Here is a 10,008-nt window from a genome sequence, read left to right as displayed (position 1 = left end):
TCTGAGACCTGCATCACTTCGGGCTTTCCTCCCACATCAAGCTGACCCGCCGCGGTATAACTGGAATATTGTTAAAAGCGGCGTTAAACCCAACTCACCCACTCACTGCATGTATACTCTGTGAGTCGTCTCGGAAGTCGCAGGTGTGCCAATTCCATCGTTCGATCATCTTTACCCTTTTCGCGAACACCTGGTGTCATCGCTGATTTTCAGGGGTCCATTCATATAATTTCCACAGCTATTTGTCCTTTACTTCATGTGGTATCTGTTTCAGCAGAACATCGAGGCAAGTTTTTCTCTTGCATTGGCAATTTATAATTACAACGCATGGTATAAGGCTGTGGGTGCCTTGAAAGGAGTATTTTATCAATCACCTTCACGTTTTGAAAACATGTTGCAATATGGAGCGCTGTGCAAGGGTACATATGTTTATTTGTTATTTGGTATTTTTTTCTAATCAAAGGTTTATCCAACATGTCAATATGCAAATTGTTGCAGGTTATGTGATGTAGCACATAGTTTTACATATTATGTTCAAAGCCTTTAAGAGTTATACAATATTTGAAAATATTTTATAATGTATCAAAATGATAACTAATTATGAGAAAACTGCCCATTCCAAAAGAAAATGGACCATTACACAACAGAATGAAGTTTCAGATGTTTTTTGAAACCCTTACACAAATCAATATCGATGCAGAGTGGGCGAAACCTTGATCACTGACCTGTCGGTATTGGTTTTGGATTTAAGGAAATAGTTTTTAATCCACCTTGAGGCCACCTTGAGGCCCAAAGACCAACGACAAAGGGTTTCACCAAGTGATGTTAAGAGTGTGTCAAAAGACAGTTACATTTCGATAAAGTAACGCCATAAATTGTATCCAGATCTTCTTTATCATTCCAGTGTAACACTAGAGTTGTGCATTACTCACCCAAAATGTACAAATGTGGCATATTCCTCTGTGAAATACCTTCATAAAGGAATATTGTACAATGAGAGAAAACAGGTCCATAGTTTGAACATTGCTACATAGCGAATCCTTCTTAAACAGAGTAAAGTCAGAAAGGAGAGCTTTTCTCCATTTCTCCTTATGACATAATGATGTGGTATATTCCTCTGTGAAATACCTTCATAAAGGAGAGCACAATGCGGCTGGAAGAAAAAAGGTCCATAGTTCGCGCATTGCTACATAGTGATTCGATTCAACGGTGAATGTAGTTTCATCAGAATTTGGGTAGCCAAGAAATGCAGACCTTTACAGCAATGATGAATCCCCTGTTGCTGACAAGCTAAGTTGGTTGGTGTGTTGTTTAAGGCAGCACTTAGCAATATTCCAGCTATATGACGGCGGTCTGTAAATAATCGAGTCTGGACCACACAATCCAGTGAATGACATCATGAGCATCGATCCACACAATTAGGATCGATGACATGCATCAACCAAGACAGCGAGCCTGACCACCCGATCCCGTTAGTCGCCTTTTACGACAAGCATAGTCACCTTTTACGGCAAGCATGGGTTGCTGAAGACCTATATTCTACCCCGGAATCTTCACGGGCCTGACATGCTAAGGATCATGTTTAAGACAAAACAGGATCCTGTATGACTAAAGGAGACAACTCTTCACAGCGAATACCGGCGCATTGGACAAGTTGGCCACCCGTAAAGAACTGGAACAATAAATACATATTTCTAATCTTAGATGACATAAAGCTCTTGAACGTTACATACATTTTCGATACAGACATTAGTCAAGAAACACTACGTGCCTAATTGAAGAATATGGAAATCCTTGCGTTGCCTTATGTTTGGGATACACCAATTACCGTGTTGACTGTGAAGGTTTTTCCAATCGAAAGTCTCTCTTCTTGATCAGTGTGACCGGCCACTAGCTACATGTGGACACAAGGTTCAAATAACGTTAAACATTGCATGTTTAATTGCCTTCAGCGTCACACAAGAGAGGGAGCTGGTGGCATAACTTATGTCGTTGCATGTATGTATGGGCGAATGTATTTATATACATGTACATCCTAAGACATTTTCGTTCAAGTGCACTATTATTACTGAAATGAAACAGAGAACCTCACAAGACAATACATGCCAGGAATCGCAATCACCGAAACCAACAACTGTGGCGCTGGTGTGTCCTAACGAACAGTCTTAAAGCTGAGTGAGTGAGTGAATGGGTGATAGAAGAAGAGTCTAGACAACACAACACCAGGTTCCTATGAGTGAGTGAGTGAGTGAGTGAGTGGTGAGTGAGTGAGTGAGTGAGTGAGTGAGTGAGTGAGCGCAGAATTGCAAGTATAACAAGACAGCCTGTAAAGAAGAGTCTGGAAAACACCAGGTTATTATGAGTGAGTGAGTGAGTGAGTGAGTGATTGAGTGAGTGCGTGAGTGAGTGAGTGAGTGAGTGAGTGAGTGAGTGAGTGAGTGAGTGAGTGAGCGCAGAATTGCAAGTATAACAAGACAGCCTGTAAAGCCTGTAAAGAGTCTGGAAAACACCAGGTTATTATGAGTGGGTGAGTGAGTGAGTGAGTGAGTGAGTGAGTGAGTGAGTGAGTGAGCGCAGAATTGCAAGTATAACAAGACAGCCTGTAAAGCCTCTAAAGAGTCTGGAAAACACCAGGTTATTATGAGTGGGTGAGTGAGTGAGTGAGTGAGTGAGTGAGTGAGTGAGCGCAGAATTGCAAGTATAACAAGACAGCCTGTAAAGAAGAGTCTGGAAAACACCAGGTTATTATGAGTGAGTGAGTGAGTGAGTGAGTGAGTGAGTGAGTGAGCGCAGAATTGCAAGTATAACAAGACAGCCTGTAAAGCCTGTAAAGAGTCTGGAAAACACCAGATTATTATGAGTGGGTGAGTGAGTGAGTGAGTGAGTGAGTGAGTGAGTGAGTGAGTGAGTGAGCGCAGAATTGCAAGTATAACAAGACAGCCTGTAAATCCTGTAAAGAGTCTGGAAAACACCAGGTTATTATGAGTGGGTGAGTGAGTGAGTGAGTGAGTGAGTGAGTGAGCGCAGAATTGCAAGTATAACAAGACAGCCTGTAAAGCCTCTAAAGAGTCTGGAAAACACCAGGTTATTATGAGTGAGTGAGTGAGTGAGTGAGTGAGTGAGTGAGTGAGTGAGTGAGTGAGTGAGCGCAGAATTGCAAGTATAACAAGACAGCCTGTAAAGAAGAGTCTGGAAAACACCAGGTTATTATGAGTGAGTGAGTGAGTGAGTGAGTGAGTGAGCGCAGAATTGCAAGTATAACAAGACAGCCTGTAAAGAAGAGTCTGGACAACAACTGGTTACTATGATATGTCTGCTTACAACCACCATCACTACCCCAGGACATAGCGACTAAGCTTTCAACCTACTGTACTTAATAATATATCATGAAACGTTTTTCTATTGATGTTTCGGTTATTGCTATTTTATGTACCGGCGATTATGCATTACCATAGTGTAATATGTTGAGTCATAGATGCTCAGACAAATTGTATTGTAAAATCAACAAAAAATATCCCGTTGTTTTATTTGGCAACGGGCAGAATATTTCATTGTTCCTTGAATACTATATACAGGGTATTCAATGGTCGTCTTCAAATACGCTGTTTCTGTCGGTGAGTGGTGACTCGCCGAAATATAAATTTTAACTGTGCCACAAAATGCGGTAAACAGCGTATTTGACGACTACAGTCAATAATAATCCATTTATATTATGGACTTTGTTTTCTCGTGAGTGTTGACGTAATTCAAAATATTAGTTTCATCAAAATCAGTAAATGCGCTTTTCTGGGTTCCTGGTCCATCACTTGATTGTCTGGTGTGTGTGCAAACCGCCGTCGCATGGCAGGAGTACTGCTGTGTGACATCAGACAGCAACCACTTATCTTTTTATGCACATTGGGGGGTGATACCGACATGCTTACCCTTTTCGCGAACACCTGGTGTCATCACTGATTGTCAGGAATCCATTCATATAATTTCCCCCGCTGTTTTGCCTTTTACGTCCGACCCGTGAAGATTCCGGGGTAGAATACGTCTTCAGCAACCCATGCTTGCCGTAAAAGGTGACTGTGATTTCGTAAAAGGCGACCTATGGGATCGGGTGGTCAGGCTCGCTGACTTGGTTGATTCATGTCATCGATCCCAATTGCGTGGATCGATTCTCATGATATCAATCACTGGATTGTCTGGTCCAGACTCGATTATTTAAAGACCGCCGTCATATAGATGGAATATTGCTGAGTGCGGCGTCAAACAACAAACCAACCAACCAAAGCCTTTTACGTCCAATGGAATCTGTTTCGTGGGAAAATCGCGACAGGTTATTCTCTGTTGACGTTGTATATTGACTTCAAGTAGCTCCTTACCCGTGAAGCTCCCGTTTAGAATTGGTCTCCAGCAACCCATGCTTGTCGTAAGAGGCGACAAACGGGATCTGTGGCGATTCTTTTCATGTCAATCACTGGATTGTCTGGCCCAGACTCGATTATATACAGAGCGAGGTTACATAGCTGGAATATTCCTGAGGAGTGTGGCGTTAAAGGCTTTTTCTATGAATACAAGCCTTCCGCGATGATAGCCCAGATGTGGTTATTATGATTTAAAAACCTCTGATCGACCAGTCAGAATGGCATATTTTCCAAAGTATACATATCGAATACTAAACCAGCTCCCGTGTAATCCAAGTTATAAACAAGTGAATAGTTCAGGTCTGGACTCCCTTTCGCTTGTCAGATAACAGAACTATTCACGAGTTTAATAAAATTTGCATAACACGGAAGCGAGTTGAGAATCTTATTGATTACTTGGCGTTTATAACTTTTAAAAATTTCACTGTCGTGTGTGAAAAGACAGACATCTCCTCGATCCACAGCATAGTCCAATTGAGTTCAACAGAATAATACTCCAAACACGTCAAAAGTTTACCCTATTTATTAAATACCATACCAGGGCCTACCTTTGCATTCAGGGGTGCGTTCCACAAACCTATCGTTGCGCTAAGGTTATCGTAGCTCCAATACTTCACACAGACTTACGACTTTCGTTTCGCTACGATCTCTTTCCACTACATATTTTACAAACAGTCACAATGCCCTAACACGTAATTTAGTTGGTAGATACACCGGTGAAACAATGCCATGTGACGTCAGACTAGCAATACGGTTACTTGGGTCATCGATTGTGCATAATCTCCTCTCAGTGATCTATCATCTCTACACGCAATGCCACTAAATAAGGGCAGGGAGTTTTCAGTATTTGTTAGTGAAACTAGTTCCAGGAGAAGGTGAGGTGAGGTGAGGTGAGTTGAGGTGAAATGGGGTTTGATGTCGCGTCCAAGATTATTGCACTTATATAGCGACGTGCATGCACGTGTGTGTGTGTGGCTGCTTGTACTAGTCCGGACTGATGCCGATTTATAGTGCTAGCTCCCCGAGATACCATGCCGCAGTTTAACATGAATACCCCACTCAGACACAGTATACTGACTCCGAGCCGACCAGTCCTTGTTTTAGCCCCTTAATGTCGAGCGCCAGACAGGGTAACAACAAGTACCATCTTTTAACGTCTTTTGGTATGACGCGGCCGGGGATCGAACCCCGGACCTTCCGCTCTCCGGGTGGACGCTTTACCACAAGACCACGTAGGCGGCAGTTCCAGGAGTACATGAGCTCGCGTTGTGGTATTAAACACTCTGTCATACCAACTTATTGTTATTAAACATATCTACGTTGTTATCGTCAATGGGTAATATATATTGCCCGCCTTCCAATATATATTCTCAGATAATAGAAATAAAAAAGACTTTCCGGTGGTGTATGATGAACAATCACCTTGTAATTGGCTATGGTATCCCTTTCACATATCAAATGAATAAATATGATTATCATGTAAAATGAAACTAAGCGATCCCGTTATGCAATTACATATGTTCTATTATTCAAGAAAATATCACAATGACTTATAATGGCGCGATTATGGTTTGTTGAATATATATTCTAATGCTATAGTCACGTAACACATTTAATAAAGACCTTGATGTTTTGGCATTTGAATGGCCTTGAAGTTGACTGCAGTTTGTTGACATATTCCTATTACAATACTACTGTAATAGACCCTTTAAGGTTCGGGTGGAACATAGGTCTTCAGCAACCAATGCTTGCCGTAAAAGGCGACTATGCGTGTCGTAATATAAGAGGCGACTAACGGGATCGGGTGGTCCGGCTTGCTGACTTTGTTGATGTCGATGCTCATGAAGCTTTTCAGTTTATTGTCTGGTACAGACTCGATTTTTTACTGACCGCCGGAATAGCTGGAATATTATCAGCTACTTCACTACCCACGACACGAACATTACCATAAGAAGCTCCCCTCCCTTATTTCAACTCATTTAAACTCATCTGTCAACGAACGCAATCAAATGTGGTTAGTGCTGCTCGCTGTAAACAGTAGTTCTTTAAAGAACATTGGGTCTCATCAAAGGGCGGATTCAGCATTTTTAAAAGGGAGGGGTCCATTATATCCAAACATTTGGTTTTCAAAAGGGGGATCCGGACCCCTCTTTGGATCCGCAAATGTCATCATTGATTTTCAGTTATCCGTTCAAATTATTTTCACCGTTATTTTGCCTTAACGCCCATGGTGACTGGTTATCCTCTTGCGTTATCCTATTGGGTAATTGCAGCTCGTTCTTGCACGAATTCTTTGATTCTTAATCATGTAATGCAGTACCGAGTTGGACTATATACCTGAAAGCGTTAAGTGTGGAAAGATAGGCTCAACTTTTCCAGAACACCTAGTATCATTACTATTTGATAGTGATTTGTTAACACATGGCCACAATGTGATTGGAATCGTGCAATGGATTCTGCCTTTAGCAGGTATTCTTATGATTGTGTAAATGGTTTGGTCGTTTTATTCAATTGAATACGGTATGAAACTATCGACTGTTCATACGCCATCACCTGATCATTGTCAGATTTATTATTCTGTAACAGCTTCATGTCACTGGATTGGCTGGTATTACACAAGTCTTTTAATTTCATTGGTTTACACTCAGTTAAGAAATAACTTTTGGGAATACATATACAACTGCCCTGGGACAACCGAAGATGATTTTATCTCAAGCTTATTCAGTCTGCATCAATCATGTTTCCACTTCTGCATAGTGCCTTCATGGTGATTTCTGTATCCGTGGTTTCCTCGGCCTCGTCTACAGCAACGCCATGTGGCGACAACCCAAGGTACAGTTTTCAATTCGTCTCAGTGTACATTAAAACCAGTGGATAAAGATGTGGGTGCTATTCTTCATGTTTACTTGAGGAATACAGATATCAATATAGTAAGATATACCGTGACGTTTCAAAACTATCCCAACACGGTCCTCGCTGATGCTGGTGGGGATTTGTTTCGAACGAACGTTTGGATCCGCACAGTCAACCAGCAAGGTGTCAGATTGCTGATGCTTAATGACAACTTTGAATTTTATTCAATGGGATTCCTCAGCAACGGTATTGCAGAAATGAACGTCGAATTAACTGATAGCCCTAGTGGATGCCTTCAACATATGAACAGTGCCCAGAGACTTCTTGCCATGCGGACCCTCCTGGCTTCGGATTTCCACTATGAAAAAAAAGGAAATTTCTTTACGTAGAACGCATCAACGAATATGCACCATGGTTGTGAACAAGACGATTGAGAACAGGGAAGTGGAAGCAAATCTCACATATGTCTGCTGTAGGTTTGAGAAAGGTCAAAAGGAAATGATACGTGAGTACATGGCGAGTGATGTGTGGATTGATCTGCTCCATACGATCATTTTAGTGGCAACAATTCTCGCTGTCTTGTTCTTTCCTCAAATCGTTCCACAATTCTTTTATATTCACCATAACATTTCTTTTAAGAATTTTAAGGCTTACATTCTTCAACACGAACCGGTTGAGCTGATGAAAACATGCAAAGAATGGTCCATGAAAATAGGAAATAAAACGATTCCTCTGAAAGAACTTGACCATGAAGACTGTTAACTACCAGTTGAAGAAACGACCTGGGTTATCAATAACGTTACAGTGCAAGTGGACTCTTCAGAATACCTCATGGAAAATGAAGCCCCTGTTACGTGGACCAAGCTTCTAAATGAAACACTTATTGCAGTCCCGAAGACGCGTGCGTGTTGGCTGGACTTTTGTATGAACTCTATGCACCTGTCCCTTTATGTTTCAGAAAAAATATGTAAAATTTCTACTATATTAGAAGGATGAGAAAGCGAGCAGTCTGGGTTATTTGTTTCGTACCATTGGTTGTAAGCTTTAGTTGTTCCATAACTTATCTCGACGCGAAATATACTGAATATGTCATTGCTTTAGCAAGACAGAACATTACAGCCGAACAAGGTATTTACTCTACATCTGTCCGTATTAGAAGGTGTTTGAACACATTATTTGCCTCCCTAATACCTTTGGCAATCCTTATCTTTCTGCGGTTAAAAAGCATAAAATTGCCAAGTCTTGGTAAGGTTCTTTGGACATGCGACAAGGAAAGCATACATACAGTGCTTCATAGTAGCTTCCAGATGTGTTTGGTCAATGTGAGAAACACGGGAATGGTTGGAATAATTCTGTCCCCAATCATTGTTATAATTACCCTTCCAATATCAATAGTGCTACACATACCATTGTTGTCCGTTGTGGTACGCCTTTTTATCCTCCCTGGAATGCATATCTCAAGGTTTAGACGCTTTCTTGTTAAGATTAACAAGCTGATCAATCCAAATAGTACCAATGAACCACCAGAGTATCTCAAGACTGATGGCTGTAATATGTTCTTGTACGTGTTGTCATATAGCGTACTGTTTTGTTTGGTGCTCTACTGGACCCATTTCGGTTTATCCTTTTATATTAAAGTTATCTTCTATACATTCCTTGGTTTAGTGTTCCATTCAGACAAAATGTTGATCTATTGTGAAATGGCATTATTTTGTGCAATGTATGCAAGAGACATATTGAGGTGCATTACTTTATTGTATGTTCAGTATGCTAGAATAATGAGGAAACTTATATTTCCTGAGGTAGAGACCGAGCTTGTAAAGTGTACATTGCCCGAAAAGAAACAAATAGTCCTTCTTCCACTGTCACCGAACTTAAATGGGTCCATTGACATTAACTATGATGAAAGAACAAATAGAGTCAGTTGTGACACTGTGGGTATGGCTGCAATTTTCCTTCGGAAATCTCCAGAAAAGACTTGCTATGCAATATCAAAAAACTTTGTGATGAATAATATACATTTACGCGTGCCCGGATGTCCAGGCGTTGTTCGTACAAATGTTATGCGGTCATTCAACAGGCTTGTGTCAACTGGTGTCTTCCTTGCGTTGTTCCTATTTGTGGTGCTCGTCTTTGGAGATAGGTATAAGGTATCTTCATTGAAACAACTTCTTTTGACCGCGTCTGGTGGACTTCTACCGTTTATTTTCGGCGGGGTTGCTAGAAGTGCACTTGGCACGTGTGGATTAAAGCTAGAGAATACAGAATTTTCGGACCTAAGACTTATGTTGAAACTTGGACTAGAAAACACCATTGAGAAATGGCAGGTCGTTGAAGTGAGTCTTTCCCCAAAAGATGGTAAAGCTGACGTTACTTCATTGTCATCTGAAGATATTGCAATTCCAGAAGTGACGGCATGTTTGTATGACAAATATGATGAAAAAATAACTTCAAAAGAATGTGCATGTGTATGTCCGCCTCCTAAAAAGAAAATTCTTGAGGAACCTGAAACTGTGGTTGACTTACAGCCAACTAAATAATAGACGATATTGCTAGCCTAGGGGTCGTCATGCTGTAGACCCGGGTTCGATGCCTTGTATGGGTACAATGTGTGAAGCCCATTTCTGTTGTCCCCCGCTTTGATATTGCTGGAATATTGCTAAAAACGGCTCAAAACTGTACTCACTTACTCACTCTTTCCCTTTCCGAAGATATATTGTACAAAAACTTTGCCGTCGGCTACACA

At 41.1% G+C, this 10,008-nt stretch overlaps 1 pseudogene; it reads left to right on the top strand.

The window, feature by feature from the left end:
* Positions 1-7,146: 7,146 nt before the first annotated feature.
* On the top strand, positions 7,147-9,802 carry LOC139452872 (uncharacterized; annotated as a pseudogene).
* The last annotated feature ends 206 nt before the right edge of the window (positions 9,803-10,008 follow it).

Source organism: Haliotis cracherodii, unplaced genomic scaffold, assembly GCF_022045235.1.
Source record: "Haliotis cracherodii isolate W230 unplaced genomic scaffold, xgHalCrac1.p SCAF_9, whole genome shotgun sequence".
Taxonomy (NCBI): domain Eukaryota; kingdom Metazoa; phylum Mollusca; class Gastropoda; order Lepetellida; family Haliotidae; genus Haliotis; species Haliotis cracherodii.
This window is presented reverse-complemented; position numbering and strand designations above follow the sequence as displayed.